The sequence below is a fragment of the Heteronotia binoei genome, chromosome 8 (assembly GCF_032191835.1).
Source record: "Heteronotia binoei isolate CCM8104 ecotype False Entrance Well chromosome 8, APGP_CSIRO_Hbin_v1, whole genome shotgun sequence".
Taxonomy (NCBI): Eukaryota; Metazoa; Chordata; class Lepidosauria; order Squamata; family Gekkonidae; genus Heteronotia; species Heteronotia binoei.
The window spans coordinates 57,777,691-57,802,138 of NC_083230.1; the positions used below are offsets into that span (position 1 = coordinate 57,777,691).

Below are 24,448 nucleotides of genomic sequence, written 5' to 3' on the forward strand. Positions count from 1 at the left end.
AAGGCTCTAAGGTTAAAACAAAAAGAATAGGAGACAACGGGCATCCTTGCCTAGTGCCTTGTCCAATTATTATCGAATCTGATAGTGACCCATTTACATTTAATTTAGCTTTTTGACTTGTATATATTGATTAAACTAGCCTCACAAAGTTTTCTCCACAACCAATCGCTGTCAGAATTTTTAGAATAAAGTTCCAGTTGACATTGTCAAATGCTTTTTCTGCATCTAATGTAATTGCCGCAAATTGCTTTTCGGGGTGCTCTTTATAGTATTCTAGAATATTCATAACCACTCTTAAATTTTGCCTCATAACTCTTCCAGGTATGAAGCCCATCTGGTCCATGTATAATGTCTGGAATGTTTTTTTTTTAATCTGTTCATTAATATAGTTGCAAAGATTTTATAATCTGCATTTAACAAAGAAATTGGTCTATAGTTCCTAATTTCAACTGGATCAGTTCCCTCTTTGTGGAGTAGAGAAATTAATGCCTGTTTCCACGAATCTGGCATCCTACTGGTTTCCTTTATCCCCTCCAGAACTCTTTTATACGGCAATAAAAGGATCTCTTCAAAACACTTATAAAATTTGATTGGTAGCCCATCCAAGCCTGAAGCTTTATTATTTTTCTGATTTTAATTGCTTCTATAATTTTTTGTATTGTTATTGGGTCCTCCAAAGTTTTCCGTTGTTGATTTGTTATCTGTTTCATCCTAGTTTGCTCCAAATACTCATCTTGTTGAGATCCCGTTGTTTGCTGTTCTTGATATAACTTCTGATAAAACTTTTTAACCACTTCTTCCAATTGGGCTTTCTGCGTCACTTCTATTTGATTCTCATCTTTTAGGGACCTAATAATTTTCTTCTCCCTTTCTTTTCTCAATTTAAAAGCTAGCCACCTGCTAGTTTTATTAGCATTTTCAAAATAATTTTGTTTAGCCCACATTAATTTCTTCTCTAATTCTTCCATCAATAATAAATTTATTTGGCGTTGAATAGCTCGAATCTTCATTTTTATCTGTTCTGTACTTTTTTTCTTAAGTATATTTTCTTGTTTACTTAGGTTTTCCAATAACTCATTATATTTTTGTATTCTTTGCTTCTTTCTTCGTGCCGAATAACTCATTGCTAACCCTCTAAAAAAGGCTTCAAAAGTATCCCATATTGTTTGTATAGACATATCTTTTTCCCAATTGCATTCAAAGAACATTTTAATTTTGTCTTTAGTTTCTTTCACAAATTCTTGTTCTTTTAATAATTGAAGATTCAATGTCCATAGAGATCTGGTTATTAATTTTTGCAGAGTTATTTGTAAATGTTGGAAATGCTGCAAAGCTAAAGGCTCACTATATCATATGTGGTGGAAATGTGATATGGCTAAAAAATATTGGGTGCAAATATCTATTTAGAGCCAGAAGATATTAAAAATGCAAATCCCTCATGTACTGGAGTTATATTTATTAAATATATGTAAATTGTTGATATCTAAAACAACGAAAAAGCTACTGCTTCATATTCTAACAGTAGCAAGAATCCTATATGCTAAATACTGGAAAACATCCCAGATACCAAATAGAGAAGACTTTATGTTTAAACTGCTAGAAGCAGCAGAAATGGATTTGTAAACTAATAGATTGAGAGGAGGGAATATAGAGGAATGTGAGAAAACTTGGAATCCTATGTATGAATGGCAAAACAATTGGGTTCTGAATTGGTAGGATAATATATATGTATTAGTTTTAGTTCATATGCTCCATTAGTTTATGTATATATGTTAAGATGTATATATGCTTTTTTATGTTTGTTGTGTATTTTGTATGTCTGTCAAGGTGTTTGTTAATAAAACTTTTATGTTGAAAAAAAAATTAAATAAGCAAGATGACAATATATACATCCTTGTCAAACCCCCTTTCCTATTCTAAACCAATCAGTTGTTTCATATTATGTTCTGACAGTTGCTTCTTGACCCTTATACAGGTTTCTCAGGAGACATGTGAGGTGGGCCCATCTCTTTAAGGATTTGCCACAGTTTGTTGTGATCCACACTGTTTTTACTGGTTTATTGTTTAAATGTTGTAAATTGATGTATTTTAAAACTTAATCCTATCTTAGAACTTCTGTGTTGTGAGCCGCCCTGAGTCACTTTGGTGGGAAGGGCAGGATATAAACTGAATAAATGAAATGAATGAAATGAAATAAATGACAATCAAAGGCTTTAGCGTAGTCAATGGAACAAAAATAGACCTTTTTCTGATACTCCCGTGCTTTCTCCACAATCCAGCGAATGTTGGCAATTTGAACTCTAATTCCTCTACCTCTCCCAAACCCAGCTTGAACTTCTGGTAGTTCCCAATCTACATACTGCTGAAGCCTAGCTTGTAGGATCTTTAAAATGACCTTGCTGGCATGTGAAATTAGTGCAATGGTGTGATAGTTTGAACATTCCTTGGCATTGCCCTTCTTTGGGATTGGACTATAAACTGACCTTTTCCAATTCTGTGGCCACTGTTGCATTTTCCAAATTTGCTGACATAATGTGTGCATCACTTTAACAGCATCATCTTTAAGGACTTTGAATAGCTCAACTGGGATACCGTTATCTTTGCTTGCTTTGTTGTTAGTAATGCTTTCTAATGCTTTCTTTTCCTATGCAGATGCTATCCGGACCAAATGTCCTTTCAATTTGACCAAATGTCCTTTCGATTTGTTAATTTCACTGTTTTACTATTGCATTATAAATGTGTACCATTTTGCATGTTTAACCACTGCCCACCAGCTATATGTAACTTTGCTCACTGTACACCATTCCTTCGTCTGATGAAATATGCATGCATACAAAAGCTTACATTCTGAATAAAATTTGGTTGGTCTTAAAGGTGCTACTGGACTCCAAAAGAGATGTGAAAATGAAGCTAGACAGAGACAATAGCAGACTGGATAGCCCATTCCCCTTTAATTACCCTCAGACAAACATTTCTGGGAGTTACTTGGATAGGGGCTCAAACACTATCCCATTCACATGTTGCCACCGTTTATTCAAACCCCAAACCATATATAGATTGATATATTAACCTCTGTATGTGTGTGTGCTTTCTTTCCCTGAGACACACAGACCACAGGGTTTAAGCAAACATGGAGTTAACTTTTATGCATGGTTTTAATGGTTTGAACATAACACCAAAGAATGTAAGAAGTTACAACATTTCACTTCCTTTGAATTTTTGAACTGTTCCCCTGTTACAGCATCTTGGAACTTGTGTTAAAAATTTACTCTTTTTAGTCAGCTATCTTTAATCTGATCTTTGCCCCATCTTCACTCAATCAGAGATCTTTTTCCCTCAATAATTCCCTAGCAGCCAGCTCTCAACTGCTTTCTTAACTGCTGTTTTACAACAGTCTACTCACAAACATTACTTCAGCTTTTATTGGTTGCTCTTAGGGAAAGGCAGAATGTAATTTGTCTATCAAATGAACCAGTGCTGGTAAAGCTTGGTACAAATGATATTGCCATTCTCTCTTTTCTGCCCGTCATCATGCTGTGTGGTGCTCTTAAGAGGGAAGTAGTTTGCCTTCCTTTCTTTCCTCCTTGCCCATCATCTAGCCCCTTCTTTCTTTTCTCAGTCCAGACCAATGACACCTGACATGTCACTTGTCTGCTTCTGCCCTCTGCCCTCGCAGTCATTTCACCAAGAAAGGGCTGAATAAATACTGGGAGAAAATTGGCCACATCATCTCATATCGCTGTCTGTGTGTGTGTGTGTAAAGTGTCAAGTCATAGCCAACCTATTGCAACGCCATAGGATTTTCAAAGCAAGTAATAAAGCAGACATGGTTTGCCATTGCCTTCAAGTCTTCCAAGTACCAGCCATTTTCAAAGCTATTGAGATCTGATGGGATTAGGCTATAATATACCATTCCACATTCCTTATGTTTATACAGGGATGGTTTTTAAAGTAGTGGGCAGACAACAGCCTCTTTGAGTGGCCAAGGATAGGTGACATGAATTAGTGACTAATTTATGATAGACGTCATTTTTATCAGCCAGGGTAGGCAAGGATCCAGGACACAAATAGTGGCCTTCACCGATCATAGCATCCTGCAAACATCCATCATGGTAACTGGGTAAAAATGATCCATAAGTAGACAAGATGATATATTAAGAATATAACAGAAGCTATGTTGGATCAGTCCAATGGCCCATCCAGTCCAACACTCTGCGTCACATAGTGGCCAAAAATCATATGCCATCAGGAGGTTCACCTGCAGAGCCAGACTCCAGAAGCCTTCCCACTGTTGCCCCTAAGCACCAAGAATACAGAGCATCACTGCCCCAGAGTGTTCCATCTGTATCTTACAACTAATAGCCACTGATGGACCTCTGCCCCATATGTTTATCTAATCCCCTCTTAAAGCTGTCTTGTGTTTGTTGTCACCACCACTTCCTGAGGCAGTGACTTCCACGTTAATTACTCTTTGGGTGAAGAAATACTTCCTTTTATCTGTTCTAAACCTATTGCTCATTAATTTCATTGAGCACCCACAAGTTCTTGTAGTATGAAAAAGAGAAAAATACTTCTTTCTCTACCTTCTCTATCCCATGCATAATTTTGTGAACTTCTATCATGTTACTTCTCAGTTGCATTTCCAAGCTAAAGAGCCCAAACCTCTTTAATTTTTCTTCATAGGGAAAGTGTTCCTTAATCATTTTAATTGCCCTTTCCTGCACTTTTTCCAGTGCTATATTATTGTTTTTGAGGTGCGATGACCAGACCTGAAGACAGTATTCCATGAGGCTGCACCATCAATTTACACAGGGGCATTGTGATATTGGCTGATTTGTTATCGATTCCCTTCCTAGTAATCCCCAGCATAGTATTTGCCTTTTTTATTGCTGTTGCACACTGAGTCAACATTTTCAGCGAGTTATCTACCATGACTCCAAGATCTCTCTCTTGGTCAGTCTCCTTCAGTTTGGACACCATTTATAGTTAAGATTTTGGGCTCCAATGAGCATTACTTTGCACTTGCCCACATTGAACTTCATTTGCCATGTTGATGTCCACTCGCCCATCCTTGACAGATCCCTTTGGAGCAACTCACAATCCTTTATGGTTCTCACCACCCAGAAGAAGTGTAATTCACAAACTTAGTCACTTGACTGCTTACTCCCAACTACAAATCATTAATGTGGTCCGCCCACTCTTAAAAAAACAAATATTGGACCCTATGGTCCTGGCCAGTTACCACCCAGTTTTCAGTTTACTATTTCTGAGTAAGGTAGTTGACAGAGTGGCAGCTGAATAACTCCAGGCTTTCCTACAGGATGCAGCCATCCTTGATCCATTCCAATCAGGTTTCCACCATGGCCATGGGACAGAGATGGCATTACATGTTCTCACAGATGACCTCTAGAGACATACAGATTGGGGTGGGGTAGTGCTGCTGCTTCTTTTAGATCTGACATCAGCATTTGACATGGTTGACTATGATCTTTTGACCCACCACCTTGCCATGATAGAAGTTCAGGGGTCTGCCTTACAGTGGCTTTTCTCCTTTCTCTGGGACTGGGGACAGAGGATGGCACTTGGTCAGGGAGTCTCCCCATGATACCCACATGAATATGGAGTGCCGCAAAGAGTGTTTCTCTTGCCAATGTTATTTAACATCTATATGCACTTCCTTACCCAGCTGGCTAGGAGCTGAGGCTGGGTTGCCACCAGCATGGAGATGACACCCAGCTCTATCTGTTCATGGATGGCTGCCCAGACTCCTTCCCAAAAATTCTAACCAGGGCACTGGAGGCCATATCTGGGTGGCTGCAGCAGAGTTGGTTGAAACTTAATCCATCGAACATGGAGGTCCTATATCTGAGTGTGTGCGGGGGGAGTTAAGTCAGGAATCAGGCCTCCCACCTTGGATGATGCATTACTTGTACCAGCCCAGATTGTGAGGAGTCTGGTTTGCTTCACTTTCTATGGTGGCCCAGGTCACTACAGTTTCCAGGTCTATTTTTTACGATCTTTGGCAGATCAGGCAGCTGGCCCCCTATCTCTCCCCACCAGGACTTGGCTACAGTGACCAATGCAATGGTCACTTCCAAGTTTGATTACTGTAACTCACTTGATATGAACTTGCCCTTGTAGCTGATCTGGAAACTCCAGGTGGTGCAAAATGCAGCAGCGAACCTGCTGACTGCATTGCCTGCGTGGGCGCACCTTCAGCCAGCACTACACCAACTGCACTGGCTACCAGCTGAGTACTGGATCCATTTCAAGGTATTGGTATTGACCTTCAAACCCTTGCACTGCCTGGGACTGACATATCTAAGGGACCACCTCTCTCCATATGTGCCCTGAAGAGCCTTGCACTCTGCTAATCAAGATCTGCTGGTTATTCCTTGCCTGACAGACATCCATTTAGCCTCAGCCAGGAGCAGGGCTTTTTTTGCCCTGCCCCCAGCCTGGTAGAACATGTTCCCACATGAGATCAGGGCTCTTTGGAACCTTTTACTGTTTTGCAGGAACAAAACAGAGCTGTTCCACCAGTCCCTTGGTTGAGGTTGTGGGCATCCAATGAAAAGGATGGTCTTTCCTGCTGAAATCACCATCTGTACATGGCCCAGATCAAACAAATTCCAGAGTTCCAGCAGTGCCAGTTTCTGCATTAGTGCAATTGTTATTAAATTATGGTTTTAAATTGTTTTAATTGCCTTTGAATGTATTTATATTGTGAGGCTGAATGGCCTATTATTTGTTATGATCTGCCCTGAGCCCCTTTACTGGGTGGGTGGAATATAAATGCAAAAATAAATAAATAGCGAACAAGCTAAGAAACACCAGACCCAGTACCGAGTTCAGTACTGAACCCCATGGCTTACTATCCTCCACTGTGAAAACAAACCATTTATACTCTCTATTTCCTATTAATTACTCAGTTTTAATTCCCAAGAGGACTTGTCCCCTTATTCCATTACTACTGAGTTTACTTAGGAGCTTTTGACGAAGAATTTTTTAAAAAGCTTTCTGGAAATCTAGGTAAACAATATCTATTGGGTTACCCTTGTCCACATGTTTGTTCACCCCCTCAAAGAACTCTGACAGGTTAGTGAGATAAGATCTTCCCTTACAAATCCATGCTGATTCTTCCTCAATAGCTTTTGTTAATCAGTGTGTCTACTAATTCTGTCTTTAGTAATGGTTTCCACCAGGGCTTTTTTGGTAGAAAAAGCCCAGCAGGAATTCATTTGCATATTAGGCCACATCCCCTGACATCACCATTGGTTCACACAAGGTTTTTGGTAGAAAAAGTCCAGCAGGGACTCATTTTCGTATTAAGCCACCCCCTGACATCAAGCCAGCCGGAACGGCATTCCTGCGTGTTCCTGCTCAAAAAAAGCCCTGGATTCCACCAGCTTACTCTGCGTTGACATTAGACTGACCAGCCTGTAATTCCCCATATATTAAAGAGCCAATGTAGTGGTTAAACGTGGTTGTACTGGTTAAGTGTGTTTGACTAGGATCTGGAAGATCCAGGTTCAAAGCCCCACTGAGCCACCATTGCATATTATGCCAGATCCCCCTGATGTAGCCAGTCCTCCAAGAACTAACAAAGCTGTTCTTACAGGGCCTACTGTAAACTCTTGGAGGATTGGCTACATCAGGGGTGTGTGGCCCAATATGCAAAGGAGTTCCTGCCGCAAAAAAAGCCCTGTGTGCCATGGAAACTGACTGATGTGACCTTGGGCCAGTCACACACTGTCAGCCTAAACTACCTCATGGGGTTGTTGTGAGAATAAAATGGAAGAAAGGAGAATTATATAAGCCACTTTGAGTCCCCACTGGGGAGAAAGGCAGGATATAAATGAATTAAACAAACATACAAATTAGGCATTTCTTCTGCCAGGCCTGTATTATAGCCAGCATCCAGACTGGAGTGCATTTGTGTTAAATTATCAGCAAAAAACTTTACAAAGGTATCATGGCATATAGACTGTACCTGAGATAATAAAGGTTTAGATTTAAGAGTCAGCAAGTTTCAAGGTGTCTTAAACTAGCTGGTGCAATGGTTGCCACCACAACTTCATTGGTCTTCTACGTCAGATTTAGTGTGAATTTTCCAAGAGCATTCTCCTACTCAGGCCTCTTAGAGTTTAAGGAATCCTAGAGGGTGAAATTATGCGGGAATGTGTTTCAAAATTACCCTCCAACTCAGTAATTCTCCACAGGGGAATCCTTTGAGTCCTTAAAATGTAAGGCTTAAATGCACTTATTTTCCCCAAACACTAGTTCTATAAATGATGTTTATTAACTATACCATAAGAAAGATTACTTGTTGTGTAACGTGCATGTAGCAGAAGGTTTCATGCAATGATGTGATACAATGTATTTAATGTAATGGAAGTTTTAGTATTTTTTTGCTGTGCTGTTCAGTGTTCTACATAAGAATTTTTTTGCTCATCAATGAAACCCCTGGCCTCTTTTAATTAAAACTACATTGCTCTTCTTAATAACAACATCTATTCAACAGATCAGTTAGAAGTCTCTAACATTAATTTAATAGAAGCATTCCATTGGCATTCTATTAGATTTTCCCAGTTAAATTAGCATGATGGACTTTTAATGGATACTTTAATAGACATTATTAACTAGAATATTGTAAAATTAAAATTTGACTCAATGAGCTTCTTGACTGGTTGTTGTAATATTCTATGAAGCCATTGATCTTCAGTCTCTGAGAAATAACTACATGCACATAATTTAGTAAGAAATAATATGGCACAATGTGCAAAGGAAAAAAAAACAAATTCTGCAATTAATATATATTTCAGCAGTTGGTGAATCTAAAAAAATTATTTGATGCTATAATTCCTGGACTCATTAAAATGATGGTGATGGAAACAGTATTTTTTTAAAAAAAAATCGCTTTAGATTATTTCTCAGTATTAGGGATAGCTGCTTACACCAGCTAGTACAGAGATTTTCCACAGCTGATGTGTTTGATAGCTTAGATTATTTGCTGAAGTCAGCCTTTAAAGAGTTTATCTTGAAGAAATACTGGTGTTCCTAGGGGATGGGAGCTCTCTGACTCCACACATTGCTGATAATTCTGAAACAGTATATGGTTCTGCTGTTAGGCTGAGAAAATTTCACAGACAAAACAAAAGGAAAGAAGAAATGATACCCAGGTTTTCTTTGGAGAATGGAATCTGAGGTTCTTCATCAATTCATGTTAGGAAAACTCTCACTTTATGTTGCAACATGTATACTCTTGTCTGCAGTGAATTTTAGCTACAATCTACCTTTCAGTAAATATCTAAATTTTGGTGTTTACAGTCCCAGAAATTTTGTATAACTATCTGTAAGGCACATTAGTGAATGTGAACAGTCACCTAACTGTGATTTGCATGCCTAAAAAGTGGGGAAACACATTAATTTTTGGACATTCAAACAATTCATCTGAGATTGTCAGCATTCACATGAAAAATTCAGCATTCATAAATGTTTTGACATTTGTTGAAATATATATTATAGTAGCAAACTGAATGGTGATATTCATATGGGATGTTAACAACCATAAAAAATTAAATGAATGTCTAAAAACTCAAAGGCCCTGTTCACACAGCGTGTTGAGTCCATGTTAAAATGACCCGGTTCTGTTCTGAATAACTTTGTCCTGGATATTATCAATCAGACTGCCATACTGCAATTCGAATCACTCCGCGGTGAAACTGTCTTCTGCCGTCCACATGATGGCACCATGCAGTTCTTTTTTTCTCCACTTTTATGTGCATCATGTGCATGCGCGTAAGTTAAAACATTATGTGGTTATGCAGTTATGTGCATATCGCTAAGTAGTAAAAAAAAATGGCAACCGTAAACCGGATGTCTGAGGTTCCTTTTGCTCTGGGACAGCCTTCAGACATCTGGAAGTTGGTTAATATCACAGCAGAACTATGCAGATGGAGAAAACTATGAAGTGAAACCAGAAAACTCAAAAAACACCGCAAAGGAACAGGTAACAATAAATCCAGTTCCGAGAAGGATTGGGGAGGGCTACCATGGCAGATGTGGCTGTCTGATCAGCCACTTTAAATCCGGAAGAAAACAGCAGCAACATCTGATTATACTATATGTCTGAACAGGGCCTAAGATTGTTTTCTAAAAGCCATTATATTAGGTTCCAAGCATTCAGTACTCTACGCTTGACAGTGCTAACATCCACAACATCCAGTGCTAACTGAAAGTCACACACACACAAAAGTCAATAGTTACATGTGAATTCAACATAACATTTAAGTCATTCAATCTTACTGGATTAGAAATGATCATGTTTGGGCATTGCCCATAATGTGACAAAGACAATGTATAGACAAAAAATGACTCAGTTCATTAGGAGATGTCTGAGGGACTTTGATTATGAGAGTAAGTTGATTAGAGCTCTGAGTGTGTTCATCTTTCTCAGTAGGCTGTCTTCCTCCACCAAAAATGCCAACCTAATATCTGAGCTGATGCTTCCAAGAAGGGCTTTTATGCTTGTATGACTGAATGCCCTACCTTCAGTGTTGATTAGGGAGATTCAAGAAAATTCCATATTCAGTCAGATTCCATAATTGTGGCAACAACAGAATTGATTCTGTGGATCATATTCTTTTTGATTGTCCCAAATTTTCAGGTCAAAGAGCCAAACGGATCTCTACATTATTTAATCAGGACTATATCTCCTCAGAAGCTAAATTATCTTAGCTACTCACAGATAAAGATAAACAAACTACTTTGTGTGTGGCAAGATTTCAGCTGTTATTAAATTGCATGATAACATTTGAGACATTCAATCTAATGTAATTTAGATTATCTAAATTCAAACCCTTGGACTTTTATATAAATTTTAGAACTGAGATACTTCAGAAATTTTTATTGGAAGATACACAGAGCTCAATAACTCATGCAGTATCAAAATTTTGTTCTATTGTAATTTGTAAGAGGAAATATTTGAGAGAGCCTTGATTTCATCATCTATTTGTACATTTATAAGTTATCTTGTCTTCTTTTATTGTTGTACTGGTCTTTGACAATAATAAATATTGATTGATTAATTGATAGATATAGCAGTTCATAGAAAATGTTACTAGGTTGGTGATGTAAGTTAACTTCTTTGTGCTGATGATAAATATACCACTCAAGCAAAAATGTGATCTATATCAATTCAAGGATGTAGCTATTTTCCTCACCAGTTGGGCAGCCATATTCCCATACAGGGTTTCAAAGAAATTAAGGCTCACTTATTTCCTCATAATCAGGGCTTTTTTTCTTTGTGTTCATGAACCTTTACCTGTTTATAGTGAAGACCTTCCTTTCCTTCCCTTACTCATTTTGAGCCAACCTGCCATGCTCAAGTCATAGTAATTAATGGTGTTTTTCCCAGACTCACTTAAACAAAAGGATGAGAGTGACCTCAAAAAATGAGCCAGGGGAATGTTGGCAATGTAGATTTGGGGAGCAGTTATTTAATTTTAACCATGTTACTAGTATAAACACAACCTTATATTTTTAATAGAAATGATCATACATCTAAGGTTTAATGTCCATTTTTTTAATTAGAGGGAATGAATCAGTGGTCTAGTTTAAGACCCGAATCCCAGATGCATCAGTCTTTCTTTCTATATATTTTGTGCTATGGCATAAACTACAAGATCAACATGTTTACCTGACATTACAGTGCAACAATTAGCTAGAATCAGTCTATTGTTCTGTGGAGAGATAGATACTTTTGTTTTAGATGTGTGTAAGAGATGCTTGATATTCAGAACTCCTTTTCCTTTCCTGGAATTGTTCCCAAACACTTAATTTTCTTAATGCCTGGGGAACATGTAGGCTTGCCATTTTGCTGTGGACAGTGAGAAATCCTGGAACTCATCCCCCACCCTCAATAATTTGAGGAGTGGGAGAAAAAAAGAGGGGGATATAATTAATTGTGATGCTGTAGGAATTTTCCAAACTTCATGGTAAAGATCATAGAGATTGGAGGGATTCCTAGAGTGTCACCAGGAAGTGATGTTAGATTTCTTTCCTTTTCCTCACCCCCAACCTCCACCCAGAAGTGACATACTATCCTTCATGAACATAAAACTATAAGAAAGATAAAATACATATGTATGCACTTAACATGAGCACACTAGAAGATCTTTTAAAAAACAAAACAAAACAAAAGCTGGGAGTAATGGTCTCCATTAGACCAACACAGGGAAAGGTTAGGGAATTATTTTTGGCACCAGTGGGAAAAGGAAACACACATGCACCATATAAAGCACTGACCACTGTTTGCATTGCTGTTCATCTCTCCCTGTGCCACCCTCTTTAATTCTACCCCTCTTTCCAATGACTCCCTTGGCTCTTGCACGCTCTTTCCCCACTCTAGGTGTCCAGGTGACCTCTGTGGTGGAGAAGAGCTTGCAACCCTGTCTATTTCCCCCTCCTTCCCTGCTTCACATATGGTGGAATAGTTGCCTACCTATGAGTCAGTGCTTAGAGGCTGACTGACGTCCTGATGCTAAGCATGTTTACTTGAAAGTAAGCCTGCATTAAATGCCTCCTTGACCTCCAGGAGCCACACAATATGTGTGAAAGAGCCACCATGGCTCCTGAGCCACAGTTTAGCCACCCCTGTTCTAGGAGGCTAATAACAAGGTACTAGGGTTGCCAAGTCCAATTCAAGAAATATCTGGGGACTTTGGGAGTGGAGTCAGGAGACTTTGGGGGTGGAGCCAGGAGACATTGGGGTGGAGCCAGCAGCAAGGGCGTGATAAGCATATTTGAACTCCAAAGGAAGTTCTTGCCATCATATTTAAAGGAACTGCGCACCTTTTAAATGCCTTCCCTCCTTTGGAAATAATGAAATATAGGGGCACCTTCTTTTGGGGTTGTAGAATTGGACCCCCTGGTCCAATCATTTTGAAACTTGGAGGGTGTTTTGGGAAGAGGCACTGGATGCTATGATACAAATTTGGTGCCTCTATCTCAAAAAACAGCTCCCCAGAGCCCTGATACCCACAGATCAATTACCCATTATTCTATGGGAATTGATCTTCATAGGGAATAATGGAGTGGCCAGCAGACATTCCCCCCCCCCCTTCTGCTTTCTGATGACCCTGAAGTGGAGGAAGGGCCTCCAAATCAGGGGATCCCCTGTCCCTACCTGGGGATTGGCAACCCTAAGCTCAGAAGGCAAGTTCACCCAGTAACACTGCTTAGAACAGCAGCCTTAATTTAGCATGCCTACTTCAAAGAGCACTCCCAAATCAGCATGCACAAGGTTGGGGCAGCTCTCTTCAGCAGGAAACAGAGGCACTGCGATCTTTCTTGCACCTAGTAAAGAGTAAGCTCAGCTGAAACACTGGGATTTGCTTCCAAGTAAATGTGCAATAAGAAGAAGATTATGAAGAAGTGGGATGACGAAAGCCTGTGGAATGCAAAACGGCTGCAAATTGATCCCAGCAGGTTCTCTGTGTAAACGCCGGGATTGGGAAGTGAAAGAGAGGAACCAGAAAGTGCAGGGGGGGGGGCGGCGGCAATCCTACAAGGGCTAGGCAGTATGCAGTTAACTTACCACTTCCTCCCTGCCCCATTCCAGAAGGCCCTCCTACCTTTGTGTGCGTGACTGCAACCAAAGTTCCCTTCAGAAGATCAGACGAAGGGGGCTTTGAATCTTGAAAGCTGTTTATAACCCTAAAAATCTTGGTGGTCTCTTAAGGTGTTCCTGGACTCGGCTTGGCTCTTCTCGTGCAGAGGAACTGAGCTCTCCACCTTAAGCAACTGCTCACAACAGAATTGCTCCCAGACGCCATACCCCCCACCCCGCTTCCAGATTTTTGGAAAGCGGGGGAGAAGGGGGCTAATCCTGGGGTCCCCTGCCAGGGTGGAAGGTTTGGGAAGCCTACAAGGTACAGAGGCTGAGGCTTGAAAATAAAATAAGGCCAACCTGACTTTACTCATTTGCTCAGCTCTCACCGCTTTCCCCACTCTACCCCTTCTTTAAAACATTATAAGTGTGGGTTTCTCTTTTCCAAAGGGCTTATGTTATACAACTTATATTCAGCTATTTATTTATTAAAATAGATGTCCAACCTACTACCAATTTCTCTGCCATTGTATGTTGTGTAGCATGGTTCAAACTTCTGCTAAAATGTTTCCAATAGTAAAGAATTGTTAACAAAAGTAATATGTATTTAGTAAAAAAAAAAAAAAAAACCTAGGGGTATTTTACCAGAAATAGAATTTTACTGAATAGTGTAACATGACATAGATGTTAATTAGTTAATTTTACTTCATTTGTAGCCTGCCTTTCACATTGAGACTCAAAGCAGATTGCAAAATATAAAAATAATGCAATCATGCAGATATCCAGTGAACAATCAGACATTCAATGAACAATGCAATAATACACAGATTACAAAAAGACAATGCAGACAAACCCCCCACACACACATTGACCCATGTCACAGATGATGAAGAAAATGGTTTACATAAGTAGAAGGCAAGACAGCCAAACCAAGATAATAACACAACAAACAGTGCAAAGCCTGTCGTCAAATTCCTTACAAAATTACCTTCCTGCAATTCCATTATATTTACTGTGCAACCCTAATAAGAAATATTCCTTTCTAAACCCATCGGCTTACATAGATTTAGAACAGTGCAGCTCTGTATAGGATAGCACTGTTAAATTAGGTTTTCCCTACTGTGAACTACAAAGAATCTATTTTTGTTGTTGTTCACTCACACAGTCGAATCCGACTCTTGGACCAAGTATATAAGAATCTATAAATCTACTCAATTGCAAAATCAAACACATCTCTCAGATTGAAACAGCTATTGCTCGCTTCATGAATGTACAAAGTTGGTCAGTCAAAGCAATATACCTCAAGATTTTTAAAAGAAAATCTTTAAAAAGGAAGTAATCATTTGAAGATTTCATAGAACTACTATCTTTTGAGAAACAAATCTTTTGAAGTCCAGGTCTAGTAACAGGCAGCAAGAGATGGTTTTAAATACTAAAACTGTCTCAAGGAAGTAAAACTGCATTACATAAACCTCAATAATATAGGTAGCTATTCTGATCAATACAGCATCTCACAGACAACTTTTGAATAAGGAAAAAATGATATTATCATCATAAATGAGATAAAGATCCATCTAGCTTAGTTTTCTGTCTCCAGTGGTGCCCAATTGGCTGCTTCTTAAAAGTTTATGAGGCCATAGAATCATAGAGTTGGAAGGGACCTCCAGCGTCATCTAGTGCAACCCCCAGCACTATGCAGGAAACTCACAAATACCTCCCCCGAAATTCACAGGATCCTCATAATGGTAATGAAATTCTTTGAGCCAGTTTGGTGTAGTGATTAAGAGCATGGACTCTTGTCTGGAAGAACCAAGTTTGATTCCCCACTCCTCCACTTGCAGCTGCTGGAATAGACTTGGGTCATCCATAGCTCTGCAGAGCTGTCCTCGAAACGGCAGCTTCTATAAGAGCTCTCTCAGCCCCACTTATCTTGCAAGATGTCTGTTGTGGGGGAGGAAGGTAAAGGAGATTGTAAACCACTCTGAGATTCAGAGTGAAGGTTGGGGTATAAATCCAATATCAACTTCTTGTTTGTCCCCAGCATCTGTTAATCCGTACTAGCCTTGTTCACAATTGAATTCATACACAACTTGTGTGCAGAATACACTTGATTTTTCTTGATTCCCACATTCCTTTCAACACATGTACAGCTGAACAAGTGATTGAATCTGCACATTTATTCAGGTCTTGGTCTCCAGTTTCTTTTGTAAATTGAATGCACATTGGCTCTTTCTTACAAACAGATGTGCACAGATACATGATACATAGAGAGCTAGTGTAGTGTAGTGGTTAAGAGCAGTGGACTCTAATCTGGTGAAGCAGGTTTGATTCTCCACTCCTTCACATATAACCTGATGGATGACCATGTGTCTGTTTCAATTCACTTAGAACTCTCTCAGCCCCATCTACTTCACAAAGTGCCTATGTTGTGAGGAAAGGAAGAGAAAGCAATTGTAAGCTGCTTTGAGACTCAGACTCCTTAAGTTAGAGAAAAGCAGGGTATAAAATACTACTACTACATGATAGAGCTATATTTTACAATTGCTTGGATTTTTTACAATTGGGTATTTGGATTAGATATTTTACAATTGCTTGGATAAAATTTCTGCAAGTACAAGGAAGGGAGTTGATTATCACTGATTCACCTCTCTAATGGAGACCTTCGATTCCTTGCACGCTGCTTGCAGCAGCATGGGGTTGCTTGGAACTGCTGTAGGAAGAGGGGAATCACTAAAAATTGTACTCTGTACCTTCAGAAATTCTAGGCCAGATCCAAGTCAAGTATTTTTAATACTTTTTAAAAATGGCCTAGGCTTATAGCCACTGCCACATCCTGTGGCTATTTATTCCCTATTTATTCATTTGTTATAGAAAAGCAGACTACAAGTTTTTGATATAAAGCGTGTGTGTGTGTTTATATATATAAAAAATTGCTCTTTAAAAATGATGTGCGTGAAGCTCATGGAAAGGACTGAACTGGTGGAAGTATTCACTAACACAGCAACAAAGAATAGCCTAGCCAGGGAAGGTTCCTAGTTGCCCCCCCAGTCGGAATGAAGAAGCAGACACAAGTGTTGGGTTTTAAACCGGGCCGCTTTATTAAACTTAATTACTGAGAACTGGCAGGGGTGAAAACCTAAACCAGACAAGCCCTGGGGTCAACCCCGGACCCCGCCTTGTCCAAAGGGCGAGCCACCCTGCCCCCAGCACAAGCCCGCCGTATTCGGGTTGTAGCTGAGCGGCCAGGCCTCCAGCCATACACCACCTGGGCAGCCTCGATCCCCATGGAAAGATCCGCCCCAGGTGAGGCTCCCTGTGATCTGCATTCCCCGCACTGAGCCGTGTAGCCCATCTACGGTTCATACAGACCACCGCACCAACGGTGCTAGGCCATAGGTGCTCCCCTGAAAACCTGTGGCCAAACCACCTCCAGCCTGCGACCATAACAAATACCAATAACAAACCTAACACTACTAGGCAGTACAAGGTAGGCGAAAAAACACCCCCACATGGGCCAATTATGTGGAAGTGGAAAAATTCCTACCTGGCCCCTAATAAGGCGACCAGCAGATGCCTGTACTGCCAAAGGGAGGGTGGGCGGGCAGAGAGCCAAAGGAGACTGCGTGAGAAGGGGCGGGGAGCTGGGGCTTATATAGCCCCGACTCCCGCCCGAACTAAACACCCGTATATCGGGTGATACAGCTCCTCCCTCCTTCCGGGGAGGCAAAAGCGGCCCCCAGCTCGAGCGCCGGCGAGCCGGCTTGGCTGGGAGGGGCCGAACCTTGCCCCCCCAGTCGGAATGAAGAAGCAGACACAAGTGTTGGGTTTTAAACCGGGCCGCTTTATTAAACTTAATTACTGAGAACTGGCAGGGGTGAAAACCTAAACCAGACAAGCCCTGGGGTCAACCCCGGACCCCGCCTTGTCCAAAGGGCGAGCCACCCTGCCCCCAGCACAAGCCCGCCGTATTCGGGTTGTAGCTGAGCGGCCAGGCCTCCAGCCATACACCACCTGGGCAGCCTCGATCCCCATGGAAAGATCCGCCCCAGGTGAGGCTCCCTGTGATCTGCATTCCCCGCACTGAGCCGTGTAGCCCATCTACGGTTCATACAGACCACCGCACCAACGGTGCTAGGCCATAGGTGCTCCCCTGAAAACCTGTGGCCAAACCACCTCCAGCCACCGCCAATGCCAAGCCTCTGCTTAGGCATTAGCGCCCCACCGGGTGGCCCAGAGCCAACCGCAACCCTGCCATATCTCGTCTAAAAAGGCCCGGTTGCCCAACTCTGAAAGATGAATACCATCCGGCCAATACAGGTCAGCCTGCTCTACCCGTATGGCCGGATGCGGGAGAAGATTCCCAGCACCTCTTCCATAACTTTCTGAATGGCCCTATCGGCCTTGCGCCTAGCGCGCTCCATCCACCCAGGTGAAAAAAAGGGGGGGGCACCTCCGGTCTTGCATGGCGATCTAGCTGCCCCGACTGGGACTAGCCAAGAAGGACAAGCCCTGGGGTCAACCCCGGACCCCGCCTTGTCCAAAGGGTGAACCACCCTGCCCTCAGCACAAGCCCGCCAGATTCGGGTTGTTGCTGAGCGGCCAGGCCCCAGCCATTCACCACCTGCGCTAGCGTCAATACCCTATGGAAAGATACGCTCAGGTGAGGCTGTCCAGTGATCGGTAGTCCCCACACTGAGCCGTGTAGCCCATCTGTGGTTCATACATACCACCTGCACACATGGTGCTGGGCCATAGGTGTTCCCCTGAACGCCCAAGCGAAAGACCCAGATGAGCGGAGAAGGTGCCCTGCCTCACTCCGCACTATGGCCAAACCGGCCCCTGGCGACCTAGCCATTTCCCAACTGCCCCAACGCTGAGGCCCAGCTGGGTGCCTGTTGAAGACCGCCTGGCCCAAGGGGCCGCCTGGAACGCCCTGCTGTGCGCGCAGATGAGGACACGCTGCCACTCAGTACGAGCCACAGCACCTGAAAAACAGAAAACATGTCAGAACAAATCATGACAAGAGGCGATAAAAACCCTCGCCCACTAAAAATGCCCCCTAGGCAACCAGCGGGCACGCCTGGTTCAACAGGTTGCCGCCCACCGCAGGCCAACCAATGTTGAATCCCGACCTGGGGCGCCCGTCCCGCAGTGTCGGTCATTAGACTGAGCAGCTAACGAGCTAATACATAGCACCCAAAACAAGCCATCAACAAGGCCGCACGAAGCAGCCGATCCCGAAAGGGGGACAGCGTCCTGTGGTGCTACCAATTGCCCGGAATTGGGAAGCCAAATAGTCCTCCACTCCAACTTCTCTCACTGCAACTCGCAGGATTGCATAATATGAGCCGTCTAAATCGGCCAGTAATCCTGCAGCCCGCGGCCCCGTGGAACTCCTGCATAGGAAAGCCGCTCTACTATAATCCCCTCTGGAACTAGGTGCCAAAGCCAGCTGAATGTCCCTACCAGCTTCAACGTCCCAAATCGCCAGGGGTCCGGGGGGAATCGCGCCAGCCACGAGTCCACTTCCGGGGCGAGCTGCCAAAAGCACTACAGCTATTGACAATATAGAGCATCCGCCACCCCATTACAGCCTCCGGGTACGTGCCCTACCAGGAACCAAATATTCCACCGGAGGTAACGAAGTGTGAATAACCTGACCAGGGTCATGCCCACACCACTCAAAAGTTCCGGAGTTGGTAACATATACTACCGCCATGCTATTGCCCCCGACTAGCCCAAAACCAGTCGGAGAGTAGCTCATACCAAAGGCAAACGGCCACTAGACTTGGGAAAATCCAAAAATTGGCAGAGCCCTACTGGACCCGCTGTCCACGCAGTCGACCCCTAGCGTCCCAAATACGCCTCAAAGAGGCTGCGCCAAGTGCCACCACATTACAAGCAAAGTTAAGGTGACCAACCCCTTACTGTACTTAAAGCGGCGACACCCTGCATTGCCCACTAAGAGCAGCCAACCAGCCCTTAAAATCAGCAACCTTTTTCACCCGCAGCCGAAATGCCTGCTGGTGGGTATAGAGCTCAATGCCCGAGGAATGTAAATGCCGTAGTGGGCCCCTCAGAGTTCACATACACCAAAGGTACCCCCAACTTGATGGCCAACTCCTGAAAGGACAAAGGAAGTGTGCTTCATACCGAACACAATTCCATAATTCACCGTCGCCCCTCTGGGTAGGACGGAAAAGAGTGAGGCGATATTCCCCAGGCGCTTCATTAAGCCTCACCCCGGGGGAAATACGCACAATGTGGGTCCCGGCGGCGTACCAAAGGGGGGTCCTAAGACCCCGCCTTCCTAGCACTCCCCGGCCATGTTAGCCCCAACTACGTGCTCAAGACCAGCCACTGACCAGCCATCGACAACGCCCGATCCATATAGAATTTCCCTTCAAAGGAAAGCCCTATAACTCAAAATCCTTGGGGCGGGCAGGCAAGAGGCGAAATGCTGACTTGGTGACGCATATCGCCATCTCGGCCCCCCCAACCCCACATCCCGAACCACTTTGACCGCCTAGTCAAAGGAAGTATAGCACACCGAGCATAGCCCCTCAGGGCTGGCGTCATTCACCGATGTTCCCTTGGGGAAGACAGGTAATGGAAAATACGATAATCCCCTGCTGCCTTCTTGGGCACAACCCCAAAGGGGATACCCTCAACGTGGAGACCGGCGGTGAATCAAAGGGTCCAAGGACCCTGCCTTCCTGACATTCTTTGGCTATTTTGCCCGGACCACCTGCTCGAGCCCAACAACTGAACAGATTAGGAGCTAAAAAAGGGGGGGCCTAGGCCCCCGATATGGAATTCAAAAACACAAGGTAAACCCGTCCTGTGAGTATCGATCGTCTATCTTCCACGGGTATGTACTCCCCAGCATATTGAGTGCCGTCAGGCGAATGGGGCTGGGCCCCTTTTTCAAAGGGGTGCTGACCGCCACCGCTGCCACCGGGGCGCTTACCGCCCGCTCTGGGCTTTGATCTGCCACAGGCAGAAAGTGCATGGGCCCCGCTGCAGGGCGGGCACTCATGTCGGAACTTACAGGGGTTTCCTGGGGCACACACCCTTGGATGCGAACTCCCAACATAACAGCCAGATATGAACCGGCTGGCCCTCGGTAACGCGGGCCCCTATGGAAAACCGTTGTTGCTGCAACCTCTGCACTAGATGGCCACTGTCAGATCTGTCTCCGGCATTTGGTTTTGCTGAGGACATCAACTGCAGCCGCAGCTGCTGATTTATTTGGCCCCATGGCATACCAGGGTTGACGGCAGCCCTCATACTGAAGGCCACGTCGTATTGCAGCCATGCTGCACCGACAAAGTCCGTATACACCCTAGGAATGCTAGCATGAGGGTTCGGGGGGGGGTAAAACCACCCGCCACCCTGGGCCGCCGGCCATGCCCCCTGAAATTGGGCATACTGATGACCGCCCCAAGGCAAAATGGCCGGGGGGGGGACGAGGAGGCCGGGACAGCAGGCGGCGCCACAGCGCATGCCTGTTGGCCCACTGGGGAGAAAACTGGACTGGCAAGCGGGCTAGCTCCAGAAAACCCCAAGCCCACGTCTGGCCAGGACCTGACTGCCAACAACTCCAACTTGCTCAGCGCCCCGTGCCACCCCTCCTGACACCGGCGGGGGGGGGAGTCATTTGAATAGGACCCCACGGCCACCTTTGAACTGGCGGAAGAGGGGGGGCTTACCACCGTCACCCGGGGAAACTCCAGCCCCTCCAGGGGCCTGCTGCACACCACTACCAGATGCGCCGCCGCCCATTGCCGCAACCGGTGGGCCCTCCTCTGGATCCTCCCCCTGGTCCGGTTCCAGCGGTGATTCAGGCTCAGATGGCCCACCCACAGTCACTTGGGAAAGCACCCGCACCTCCAGGAATCTGCTGAACACCGCTACCAGAAGCGCAGCCGCCCACTGCCGCACCCGATGGGCCCTCCTCTTGATCCTCCTCCTGGTCCGGATCCAGCGGTGCTTCAGGCTCAGGTGGCCCACCCCGCAACACAGATAGACGTGCGAGCACTTCTGCCTCAAAAGTCAGCCGCGCCGACCGGCCAGAGGCACGGCGACGCCCTTCCCAAATGGGAGCCCCCCTGGCGACCCTATCTTGTTCCAATGCATCCAGCTGCTCATAATGGCAAGCCTAACTCGCTCACCTTCCCCAGGCTCCTCAACCGGGGCACCTGCTGGCCCCGACCACGGGGTGGGTGGGCGGGCTGTTTGCCCTTAGACTTGCCCTGCCCCTTTTTTGGCACCATCCCAAGTATTTCTGTAGGCACGAGCCACCAATAACAGTATCTGCGCTTAAAGTTACCACTGCCCCTAACAGGTGGAACATTTTTTTTTTTTTGAAGACTGCAAAGTATTTATTGAATGTCGTCCACAACCTCAACTGGTCATTTCAGTGTCCATGCTACAACTGGATGCTTTGAATGGTATAAAAACATGTTTTGAAACGTTTGTTGAGTTAATACCCAAAACAGACTGTGTTAAGGCACTTGAAATGTGTAATTATACACAGGAAACTTGCATAAGAGAGAACTACTTAGCTGAGTGCAGCTGCAGTGACTTCTCAACGTTAATAAACCATGTTCCATCCTAGGAGAAGCAGGTCCTTCGGTGATTACCCTGCCATGCAGGAGACAGGTATCAAGCGAAGCAGCTGCCTTCCCGCGTTAAACAGAGTTCCTACGATCTTTAACAACTTCCTAGATGCAACAGGTGGAATATTAAGAAAATGAAGGCAGAGGGCAAAGCTCACCGCCCAAAAGGCCAGAGGCACAGTCTGTGCAACCAAGCAACCACCCAATGGCTCACTAGCTCCCAACACCCACCAAAGAGAAAAGGGAAGGGGGGAAGGACTGGAAAAAAAAAAAAAACCCAGCCCAATGCACCCAAGAACAGGTCTCAGGCAATCCAGCCAAAAGAGGAGGGGGTGGGAGGGGGAAGTGGGAGTGGTAGGCAGATGTCAGCTCCCTGCGGGCCTGCAATAAAAACTCCTACCAAATGTGTGTGTGGCGGGGGGAGCAACTAGCTCCAATGAGCCAAAGGCCGCTATGGGCCGCAGCAGCAACGCCTACTCTGAGGCAGGGAACAACCATTAACTGGCCAGCCGCTTGCGATCTGCCCCTATCAGGAGCCGCTGCGCGCTTCCCTCTCACCGAGGGGAAAAGGAAGGAATGACTACCGCACGCTGCCGCCAGAAATCACCCCCCCAATCCGGCCCCTAAGCAACCAAGGGGCTAGAGAAGGCCAGGGCCGCTGCGCTAGCTCCGCGCGCTCGGACCTCCCGGCCGATTACTAAGCCACGTGCTAATCAACAAAACAAACAACTCAGCCTCGCAAGCGCCACAAGCCTCCCGAAGCAGCAGTCTCCGTCGCACCGGTCCTCCGTTGAAGGCCTCGACCGCGCTGCAACCAGCACGCGGCTCTCACACAGAGAGCCAAAGGAGACTGCGTGAGAAGGGGCGGGGAGCTGGGGCTTATATAGCCCCGACTCCCGCCCGAACTAAACACCCGTATATCGGGTGATACAGCTCCTCCCTCCTTCCGGGGAGGCAAAAGCGGCCCCCAGCTCGAGCGCCGGCGAGCCGGCTTGGCTGGGAGGGGCCGAACCTTCTATTCCCACAATATGGATTTCCAGTGACTCATTTTCCTAGACAGTCACTTTGAGAAACAACAGAGGAATGGTAGGCCAAAGCCTTTACCATTCACCTTCTAATGTGGATTACCAAATTCTGCTGCTATGGATACTTTTTCCAGCTCCTCTTTTGTTTCTAGAGTGGAGGCTGAGATTTGGCTTGAAGCCTCTAGCAGCTAGCCCATTGTGTAAGTTTTTACAGTCAAAATTATTGCAACATGAATATGCATGCATAATCATATCACATCATAGGTCCCAGCAAAGGCAATCATCACAAAGAGGAACTCCAAATGCATCTGCATGGTGTTCAGCACAATGAACAATATTCAGCTTAATGTGAAGCTCAGAGCTGACAGATTACCATTTCAGAATCATTGTCTGAGTTATTTTTAAGTTCAGATATGAAAATTAGACCTTTTTTTCTTGGCAATGACTCACTTTGAAAAAAAGCGACAATAACATCACACTCACATCATCACTTTTTGTACATTATCTCTAATCCACTGTAAATCTCAACAGCTTCAAGTATTAATGCTATAATAATACCATTCTCTTTCATGTAATTTAGGGTATCTTATATCCTTGTCTAAAATACAAGACATTCATTTTTATAGGGTATTGGGTTAACTGGATAAGTTGCAGAAAATGTAGTATAAAGCAAAGTTACGTCCCATCAGAGGCAAACAACTACTATCCTATGAACTGAATACAAAGCACTTTCTAAGGGTTTTTATTTTATTCATCGTGCATGGTGCACTTATTTATGGCAGCATGACTGGACTGATTGCAGAGCTTTTGCAGGACTTTGAATTCATGGTGTCTAATACTTTAGTCACTCTCAATCAGTATCTTCTTTCACCACAACATGGGACTTAACTTACTTTCATGAGTCATATGGTTTATTGCTATGCAAATTCCTTTTGCACTGAACTTGGTTGTTGCTTCTGAATTTGAATTACATGTGAGTTAACTTTTGAGGAGGATGGGATGGGACTGATGTATGGTTATTCTTGACTAAGGCACAATGTTGAATCAGATTCTTACAACTTTGTCTTCATATGAACTGTAATGCGCAAGCATCACTTAATTCTTGCAGTACACTTCAAGTGCTTTGTTGTACTCACAAAGATTTTAAAAAACTACTGCTAGGGATTTTACTGTTGTCATCGACAGGGACC

The 24,448-nt window shown here is 44.1% G+C and overlaps 1 long non-coding RNA gene across 1 annotated transcript in view; it reads right to left on the reverse strand.

The window, feature by feature from the left end:
- The window catches only part of LOC132576191 (uncharacterized), a 210,999-nt gene that overhangs the window by 35,015 nt on the left and 151,536 nt on the right, over positions 1 to 24,448 (reverse strand). The window contains exon 2 of the long non-coding RNA XR_009555742.1: positions 21,987 to 22,228. This is a non-coding gene — a long non-coding RNA (uncharacterized LOC132576191). The remainder of the gene's footprint in view (positions 1 to 21,986; positions 22,229 to 24,448) is intronic.